Source organism: Boleophthalmus pectinirostris, unplaced genomic scaffold (assembly GCF_026225935.1).
Source record: "Boleophthalmus pectinirostris isolate CB_2022bp ecotype Guang Dong unplaced genomic scaffold, ASM2622593v1 HiC_scaffold_5, whole genome shotgun sequence".
NCBI lineage: Eukaryota > Metazoa > Chordata > Actinopteri > Gobiiformes > Gobiidae > Boleophthalmus > Boleophthalmus pectinirostris.
Window position 1 is genome coordinate 41,206,770 of NW_026571404.1, and position 10,825 is coordinate 41,217,594.

At 41.1% G+C, this 10,825-nt stretch overlaps 1 pseudogene; it reads left to right on the forward strand.

Annotated features, from left to right (window-relative positions):
- Positions 1 to 250: 250 nt before the first annotated feature.
- LOC129411515 (general transcription factor II-I repeat domain-containing protein 2B-like) lies at positions 251 to 7,774 on the forward strand (annotated as a pseudogene).
- The last annotated feature ends 3,051 nt before the right edge of the window (positions 7,775 to 10,825 follow it).

A 10,825-nucleotide genomic window follows, 5' to 3' on the forward strand; every position in this document is an offset into this window, starting at 1 on the left:
TCTTGTTACAGATGTTACACCTGCTTGTTACCATGGAGATTTCATTGCTTTGCCTGAAATATTCGGTAGTAAGGCATTAAACCAGTGATGCCATGGTTACGGCCCGGGGGGCCGGACCGACTGTATGTCGCATCCGGCCCGTGGATGATAAGGGGACAATTTTAATAATCTGTTTATTTTATCTAATGTTTTTTTTTATTTTTATTAAAATTTCTGTGAAATCCGTCAGTTGCTGCTGCCCTCCTAATGTTTCATTTTTTTAAATTGAATATTTGGTGGAATCTGTCAGTTAGTCAGTTGCTGCGGCCCGCCTCAGCAGTGCTGACCATGACACAGGAAGTCTATGGTGCTGGGGCATGTGCCGGGGTAGACTAGTCCCTATCAAGATGTTGTCAAAAAAGAGGAAAGTCAACACTGAAGGTCACATTTTTCAGGAGAGGTGGAAAGAAAAGTATTTCTTTTGGGAGGTAGGGGGCAAACCCGTGTGTCTTATTTGTTCTCAACAAGTTGCTGTTGCAAAGGAGTACAATATCAAACGCCATTACGAGACCCACACCGAGAAGTACTCCGAGTACACAGGGCAACTAAGGACTAAAAAGCAAAACGAGCTAGCATCATCGCTACAGAAACAACAAGCCGTGTTCTTCAAATGTCGAGATACACACAAAGGTTCATTTTATTTATTGTTTACAGCACCGTTCCTGAAAGTGGAGGGTCTCAATTTTGTTATAACTATACATTTTATTTTATTTCAAGGGGCAGTGAAGGCAAGCTACATCATTGCTTGGGAAATTGCTAAGGCATCCAAGCCTTTCTCAGAGGGTGCATTCGTCAAAACCTGCATGCTAAAGGCAGCCGAGCTAGAGTGTCCTGACAAGTGACAAGCTTTAGCCAACATAAGCTTGTCCAGGCCGACAATGACGGAGAGAAGTGAAGAACTTTCTGGTGATTTAAAGAGTCAACTAAAAGACAAGGCTAAGTCCTTCATTGCATTCTCTGTTGCTCTCGACGAGAGCACTGACGTGACTGATGTAGCCCAGTTAGCGATATTTATTCGTGGTGTGGACGCTTCCCTGAATGTCACTGAGGAGTTTGTGTCAGTTGTGCCAATAACAGACACCACCACAGCTAACGACATATTTGTTAGCCTTGTTGGGGCCCTGGACAAACTGGAGGTGAACTGGAGTAGCGCTGTCAGTGTGGCTACCGACGGCGCACCTTCTATGATTGGAAGAAAGGTAGGAGTGGTTGCGAAGTTGAGAGAAAAGGTAAATGCGGCTAATCCAGAGCAAGTATTTTGGAACTTTCACTGTATACTGCACCAAGAGGCATTGTGCTGCAAGAGTCTGAAAATGGACCATGTCATGCGTGTTGTTATTGACACTGTGAATTTTATTCAAGCTAGAGAGGACTTAACCATAGGCAATTTCACGTGTTTTTATTGGAACATGACATTCATCATGGCCTTCCCTATCACACCGATGTGCGTTGGTTGAGCCGAGGCGCAGTGCTGAAACAGTTCTACAAATTACGCACAGAGATAGCCGAGTTCATGCAGGGTAAAGGGAAGCCTGTGGTGGAATTGGACCCAGAATGGACCAGGAATCTTGCCTTTTTAGTGGACATTACCGAACATCTAAATGTGTTGAATGTTACTATGCAGGGCCGCAACAAACTCGTCACAGAGTATTATGATAGTGCTTTTCAAAGTAAACTGGTGTTGTGGGAGAAGCAGCTCCGCCAGCGCAATGCCTCTCACTTCCCTTGTCTTAAATCTCAACCTGTCAATCATCGGAGTATGGACAAGTATGCAATTTTGCTTTCCGGACTCGGGCATGAGTTTGACACTCAATTCATGGTTTTTACTGAACTGGAAAAGGACTTTGCGCTGTTTCGCTCTCCATTCACAATTGACGCTTCCGAGGTCCCAGAGGCGATCCAAATGGAACTGATAGAACTGTGTGAAAAGTGTTCGGCACTGTTGAAGGAAAACTACGCATCTGTTGCGATCTATTCTATCAATCCTTGCCACCAGAGTACCCAATGCTCACGGCCTTTGCAGGTAAAATACTTTGTATGTTTGGGACAACATATTTGTGTGAGCAGGCATTTTCCGTGATGAATATTAATAAATCGAAAGTGCGAAATCGCTTGACGCACTGACATCTGAATGATGTTATGAAAATAACTGTCCCCCGATGTGGATAAACTGGTGAAAGTTAAAAGGTGTTTGGCCTCGACAAGTAAAATGTAGTTGAAGTAGGCTGGTCTCCCCTTTGATTATAATCTGGCGTGATGTGGGTGGGAGGGATTACAGCGGTTGGGGCTAACTGACTGTCTGTGTAGGCCTGTGTCATAGTTGACCGATGATGACTGGCAAAGTTAAAGTGCCTCATCTGTTGAGCCAATTTAATGTTTTAATATAGCTCATATTTGTCAATCACATGGCCTGTTTGTTACTTATTTCTCTTCATTACCTCCGCCAAGGAGGTTATGTTTTTGCCGGCGTGTGTCTGTTTGTCTGTTTGTTTGTTTGTTTGTCTGTTAGCAACATAACTCAAAAAGTTATGGATCGATTTTGATGAAATTTTCAGGATTTGTTGGAAATGTGAAAAGGAAAAAATGATTTCATTTTGGGGGTGATCCGGAAGAAATCCTGGATTCTGGATCACTTTGAAATTTTAGTTAACATTGTGGTAAATGGGGCCAAAAATTATGTTTCTCAATATCTCGGTTAATTATTGACTCAGGGATGGACAATTGGATCCTCTTTCATATTCCAAATTGAAAGATACGAGACAAATATTTATGGAAAACACAATTAATATGAGGGGGACTGTAGTCCTTGGCGGAGGTCTGCGCTCTCTGAGTGCTTTTCTAGTTGTTTCTGTGCCTACTTTTGGCCTACTTGGCTTGGCCTTCTTTTAATTGGCCTATTTATGCATTGGCATGTTTTCATGTACAAGCCTTCAATAAATATGATCAAAGTTATTAAAAGTTTACACTCGTGTTATTTATAGGAAATGTGTTTTGTTAGCATCTACAGTTGTAGTCTGTTATGTTGCATTTCTGATTTATAAATGCAGGCTTCTTGCATGGATAGGAAAATGTAACGTTTTTAGTGGGTAACTGTCTCCTGCTTTAGGCTATGTAATTCTAGGGCTCATTGTGAAGCTATTGTGGTGCCAATGCAGTTTCAAATTGCCTATCCATGTGTTGCATCAGTGTTTGGCCAAAAGTGTAATTCGGCCCCCTGAGGGCTCACTTGAAAAAAATCTGGCCCTCTGTCCAATTTCACCCTGGCATCCCTGCATTAAACCTATTTATATAACCTCTCTCTCCATATATATATATATATATATATATATATATATATATATATATATATATATATATATATATATATATATATATATATATATATGGGGTGTGTGTGTGTGCGTGTGTGTGTGTGGGTGTGCGTGTGTGTGTTTATGTGTGTTGTTTGGTTGTGTGGGGGTTGGGTTGGTGGGTGGATGGAAATGTGGGATTGTTTTTAATCACTGTAAAGCACTTGGTGTTACATTTTTGTATGAAAATCGCTTTATAAATAAAGTCTGATTGATTGATTGGGATTATGACCAAATTAAGACAATTAGACCAGGTTTTGTGACAGATTTTGTTGTATTTTCATTGCAATCTCTCAATCTGGAATGATCTGCAGATGTTCAGACTATAATCAGAGGAGGCTCTGTTCACACCTGTACTACAGTGAGATATGGATTGTAATAAAGATATAAACCCATTATTAAGACCACAAATTTACTATGTTTTAGTGACAAATGTTAAAATTAAAATTGAATTAAACACATATTTGCTTGAACTGCTTCAATAATGTTTTTGGTTTCTTTTTTCCCCCATAATGTGAGAGATACAGGCTATGTAAAAGGACAATGCAATTTAAAGACTTTAATGGTGCACAATATAACTTTTCCAGTGGAAGGTAAGATACCTGCTTGTCTCCATGGAGATGTTATTGCTTTGCTTTCACAGTATGACTTTAACCTTATCCATCTCCCTGGTGACAAGTAAGTAAGTATTTTTATTTCTATAGCACTTTTCACAGACATATGTCATAAAGACGCTTTACAGATCATTATTCAGCATTATTCATTCACTCCATACCTGGTGGTGGTAAGATACTTTGGGGCAGACTGACAGAAGCGCGACTGCCATGCCAATCGGCACCATCGGTCCCTCTGACCACCACCATCACTCATGCACACACCACTTTCATACTAGGCAATGTGGGTGAAGTGCCTTGCCTAAGGACACAATGACTGGCGCCCCACAACAGACCCGGCTAAATATAAGAATGTCTGCATTTTAGGTATTTGAGCAATAAACACATTTTCAGTCCTTAACTGAATAAACACAAGACTGATATCTTTAATGCCATACAGTCAAAGATTCCAGCCAAAGCATCATGAAAGAAGCAGGTTGTGGACCCCCAAACAGAAAAGTTATAATGCACCATTAAGAATTTTAGTATTTTAAAACTGGTTACAGTTGTGCACCAAGCTCCACCTGGCAAAGAACATGCTATGAATTTATCAAGTGTGGATGCAGAAGCTTGTGCTGGGTGATGCAAGTGTGCAAAGACGAATTTGGCATGTACAGATTCATGCCAATGTGGCAGCAGCTGCACTTAGAGCACTTTGAATAAGTTTAACGATTTAAGGAAAATGTTTTTTAGGGTTAAGCCTCACATCCATGCAGCAGTTATTTACTATTGTGAAACATGATGAGGCATTTACAGATCTTTAGATATGTTTAAATTGTTTTTGTTATCAAAAACCCAATAAATATGGCTTTGAAAGATAAAATATTGTATTAACTTACATTCTCAAGGAAAATGGCCACATGACCTCCTTAATTCTTTGGAGTTTATGAAAAATAGTTGTTCAACATTACAAAATGGATAACTAAGCAAATTAGACTATAAGAAAGGGATTATGCAGTGTTTTTTATGCCAATCTCATTTTCATACAGTCCATTTTGTGACATGCACAGTTCTTGGCTCCAGGGTCGACTTAGGCTTGATTCCATATCCAGAAATATTAGTCCTGGGGGTGTTAGTGATGCAGCAAAATGTCATGCTTGTACCATAAAAGCGAACTATTTTGGTCCTTAACAGATCCACTATTAAATTTAGTCCACATTATCTCAAGAGGTGGAACATCAAAAGTTATCCAAATTCTTCACACACGTTTTACGGTCTCTGAGCAGTGAAGCAACAAAAAATACACACAATTTTGGAGATTTACAAATTGCTCCCATTTGCTCAAACGAACTCTGATTTCAATGAAATTTGAAACAGTTGTTAAACTCTCTGCCCTAAAGCTACTTAATGTAAAAATTATTAATTTTGCACATTAGCGCCCCCTTTAGATTTAAACAAAATCATTTGTTCCCAAATAGTTGTTCAAAAATGTCAGAGATTTTGCACAAAATTCGATTTTGGCTTCCTGATCCAAAAATCTGTGACACCCATGTCATATTTTTAATGATGTTGCCATTGCGATGACATAAACCCTCCATGTTATTCCATTGGTAAAATCTACAAATTCTGGCACAAACTTTGGCCCATTTCACTTAAATTTTAATCGTGGGTTCACACCTCGACCCTGAACAGACTGATGTAAGAAAATACAAAAATGGGTGCAATAGCGCCCCCTAGAAAATTAAGTAGAACAATAACATTTTATTTGTCATAGATACACAAAATTGGTCTCCACATTTGTGACATGGTCTCGATTAAAAAAAACGGCCAAACCTCATTTACATAGTGTTGCCATGGCAACAAGAAAAATTCTATTCTTGCCAATGGGACGTCCTTACACAAACTTTGGCGTAGCCAAACCAAATTTTGTAGCCAGATGTATCATGGCAATAAGAACAAAAATGTATATTAAAAACTGGAAGTCTGCCATCTAGGCGCACGCAAGGGCCGATCATTGCCACTTGCGGCTATATTTCTTCTTGTGTCTGTGATGTGTGCGTTTTGTGACATGTTTAAAAATTACTTAAGACTTAAAAATCTTGTAATGTGTGGTGGCCTTTACATGGATTAAAGCTCACGAGAGTCAAGTTTGTGCAATATAGGACCTTTAAACATTGCAGATTCCAGCCTAATCTTAACCAGACCCAGGGTCTTCTACGGCAACACACACTTCATGGTTTACCTTTGTTATTTGTTTTTATGCCATTGTAGGCTACATGTTGACAGTTAAATATGTTTGTGACAACATGTTTTAAACTGCAAATCTCCCTATGCAAGCAGGGTAGAGTACAGACAACACATACTGTCGATACTTTCACATTAGGACAACTTAAGAAATGCATTAGGGATTCAATCTTTGAAGTTCTAATAAATGTAAAAAAAAATGAAATGAACTTCACCTTTGTTACATTCCACTACTGGTAAAATGTTATTAAAGATAAAGTACTCAAGATGTGTGTAGAATCCCCCAGTCGTCCAGGTAGGATCCATTGATAACAATTCACACCACCCACTGCAGCACAAACTTGGAGAGAAAGGAGAAAGAAGAACAACATGTGCAGAAAGCCCTCTCTGTGTGGATATCCTAAATGGGCTTTCAATAGAACAAAGAGAGCAAAAAACAAGACAACAAGGAATCAGAACCCAGGAGAGAGGGTGTAACTATTCCTTACATGGCTGGTGTTTCTGAAAAACTACAGAGGATTTTCAGACAACTTGAGATACCAGTCTATTTCAAACCTACAAACACTGTAAGACAGAAACTGGTCTACCCAAAGGACAAAACACTGAGCCACAAACAAAGCAATGTGCTCTACTCCATTAAGTGTTATGAAGGCTGCAGTGAGAGAAATAATTGGAGAAACAAAACAGCCACTTGAGGATGTGACAACACAGATGAGAGAGCAACACAGGACCTCAGTCAGCTGTACATCTCCACCTAAAAGGACCTTAGTCTCCCATACATCTCAACTTAAAAGCCACAAGCCACTCCTTTGAGAATAGTGAGGTACAGATATTAGCTAGAGAAAATAATTGGTTTGAGAGGGGAGTTAAAGAGGCTATTTTTATTAGGAAAGACAATCCACCTTTGAATAAAAATGGAGGCCTCAGACATCATCTGTCTCCCATCTTTAACTCCATCATCAAACCTAAAACAAAGCGAACAATAGGGATAGCCAGGTCGTGGCCAGAGGTGTGAAAACACTCATTATGGGACTGAATAATTATGCTAATATGACCACACATACACACTCACTACAGTTGAATAGGCCTAGCTAATAAACAGAAACTGTAAACAAGCAGATGCGTTAGTTTCAGAGTAGTTTCAGTGTAGTTAGCTCCTCTCTTCAGGCAGATATAAGGCAGCGTCTATCACCGTCTGACCAGAACTAAATAAGCAGTTTGGATGAGCTGTGAAATGTTCTTGACTGAAATAAACGTTTGTCCATTTGACAAATTTAATTTCTCCTATGCCATGAAGTAAAAGTAGTACTGTACTGAAGTAGAGATTTTAGGTATCTGTTCTGTACTTAAAGGTGCAACCAATATATCTTCAAACCAGACCTGTAACCAAGTTACAGGTCAGATCTGTGGAGAGGTATCACGGCTCACAGTCAGAATGTCTGTTTCTCCAATGTAACACTCATTCTTTGTTCGATGTATTCTCCCAGAGTCCAGCTCTCCCATCCTGCCTACTTCCTGTTTTCTTCATGCTGTCTCATGGAGTATTGAGAGCAGTGTCAGAGAGGCGTTGCTTAGTGAAGTTCCTCTGAATGGATCACCTAATTGTCTGTTGAGCTCAGAAGTAATTTTTTGGGCATATTCCTATTTCGTCTCCTGCCATCCTGGTGTGCAAATAACTCTGTTTAGAGTCAGATACAGGTTTTGGTGGCCTAATATGTAAAATTAGATAAAATAATTTGTTGCAGCCCGTGATGCGTGTTGCCTCAACAAGAACAAGTCTTCCACCTTCTCTGCCTCTGGACTCCTGCACCCTCGGCCCATGCCTTGTCATCCTTGGTCTGACATTTCCTTGGATTTAGTTACTGGATTGCCCAGCTCAGATGGTAATACCACCGTACTCACTGTTGTCGACAGATTTTCTAAAATGGTCAAATTTATACCATTGCCTAAGATGTCTACTGCCAAGGAGACAGCTGAGGCACATCTAACCCACATCTGTCGAGTGCCTGGTTTTCCCAGGAATGTGTTCTCTGATTAGGGTACACAGTTTGTTGCCCAGTTCTGAAAAACTTTCTGCCATCTTCTCGGAGCTACTTTGAGTTTGTCTTCTGGTCACCATCCCCAAACCAATGGACAGACTGAACGAGTCAATCAGGTTCTAGAGACTGGACTGCACTGTCTTACCTCCCTGAATCCTTCCTCGTGGAGTAAGGTGTTAGTATGGCTCAAATATGCTCACAATAGTCTGCCTAATGCATCCACAGGGCTGCCCCCCTTCAAATGTGTTTTTGGTTATCAGCCGCTTCTGTTCCTAGTTGATGTGCTCTCTGCCCAAACTCTCATTCATCGCTGCTGTCACACTTGGTCAAGGGCTTGCCACACCCTGCTTCAGAGTTCGGGTGTTTATAAAAGGGCTGCAGATCAGAAGAGAAGGGCTGCAACCACCTACCTAGTTGGCCAGAAGTTCTGGCTGTCTACGAAGGACCTACCACTGGGGGTAGAGTCTCACAAGTTGGCCCCATGCTTCATTGGTCCATTTCCAGTATCCTCCTGTAGCTATGAGGTTACGGCTTCTAAGATCTATGCGTGTCCAATCCATCCTACCATTCACGTCAGCCATCTGAAGCCAGTCAAGGAAAGCTCTTTGGTTCCTACCTCTAAAGAGGCAAGGACCAAAGGGTAGGGGCAGAGGGAGGGTAAGGGCAGAGGTTTCCAATATTTGGTTGACTAGGAGGGTATGGCCCTGAAGGGAGGTCATGGGTCTTTGCAAGTAACATTCTGGATCCAGACCTTATTAACGACTTTCATCATCACCACCCTCAGGATCCTGGGCCATCGGGTGCCGGCCCATAAAAGGTGGGGTACTGTCATGTCCTGTTTGTTTCCCCTTTTATTTTGAAATTACTTACCTTGTTTCTGTTACAGATTTACTTCCGCCCTCATGGTCCCACCTTTGATTATTGCTCCGCCCTAATGTGCTGCACCTGAGTTCCATTAGCTCCCCTTTTTAATCTGTGGCTTCCCTTCCCCATTTGTCAGATTATCTCTCTGTGTATGTATGTATAGCTCTGTGATTATCTCTCTGTGTCTTTATGCATATGCTGTGTTTTTTGAGCCTTTTTGGAATTATTAAATCTAGTGGCGGGCGTCAGGGCCTGCAAGGCCTTCTCTGCTGGCCTAAAAAATATATATAAATATCTGAATCACAGACTGATGTTAATTATATTATTATTATTAAATAATTCCAAATGGTCTGTCCACTTCCTTTCAGAGCTTCTCCGACGGCTGTGCTGCTTCCACACATGTATTTTCATATTAAAGTATTTGACCAGCTGTCACTTGTTGTCAGGCAGGGCCAAAGTCAAAGAAGTCTGCCTGATGCCTTCACATTCCCTTCTGCAGGCCGTTGAACACAGAATAAATGTCCATGAAACTGTTGCTTCAACCAATCAATTTTGAGTTAGTGAATCGATTCAGACCCGCTGATTGGACAGTCAGAGAGCGAACCAGGCAAAGCAGCAAATTGCATATGTAGCGAAACAAGGACTAGACGAGGTCTAAACCAGGACTACACCAGGTCAAAATCAGGAATAAACCAGGACTAATTTTGGACTTTAGAGAGAGCGAGAGAGAGGAGTCCCGAAACAACTGAGCAGGGTGTCCGCAAAGGGCAATCAGATGACAGCTGCACTGAGCCTCGTGTGGCGTGGAGCCCTGTGCGGCACGGAGCCCCGGCCCCACCACGGTCCTTTCATCTGCGGCCACCCGACAGTCTACATGGGTACACCTTCGGCCTGTCCCGACAGTCCTGGTTTAGTTCTGGTCTAGTCCTGATTTAGCAACCCAGTGCTCCTCACTTCTCCATGCATGGAGTCTCCACTGCCCTTTATACTGTATTTCTGTATAATAAGATGCTTTTATAACCATAAAATAGTTATTGAGGAGTGGATTGTTTCAGATGGAGCACTACTTAAAGCCTAGGTGTGAAATGCAAGGCCCGCCACTGATTAAATCTGTTAAATCTTCTCCGTGACTCTGGGTCTTTTTGGAGCCAATTATTTGTATTAACATTGACAACATTGTTTGTGGCTCGGTGTTTTCTCCTTTGGGTGGACCAGTTTCTGTCTTAATGTGTTTGTAGGTTTAAAAATAATAAAAACAAACTCAGGAAAAACAAACTATCTATTCAGTTGTTCCTGTTGAACAAAATTTAGCACAAATCTGTATCAAAATCAGTCAAGCTTTATTAGATCTCAAAATCTGTTTGAAATACTTTAGTCTTTAAGTAAATTTTTAACAGGCACTTGTAGTACATTTACTCCAGTAAATTTTCTCATGTGATAATTGTACTTGAGTATTTCTTTGCTCCTATATCTGTACTTTTACTTAAGTAACAAAACTGAGTACTTCATCCACTATTGCCTTTATTAGAGAACTAAGGCAACACCCACTCCACTGTGGGTGGAGGATTTGCCCTGGTGAGTGTGCAGAGTTGGGTCCCCTGGGTGGAGCTCTGCAGTCAGACTGTGTTGCAAGGACCAGACTCCTCCCTCAGTTCTCTTCCATATAAAGAGCATGTGACTGCACTTCCTATTGTAT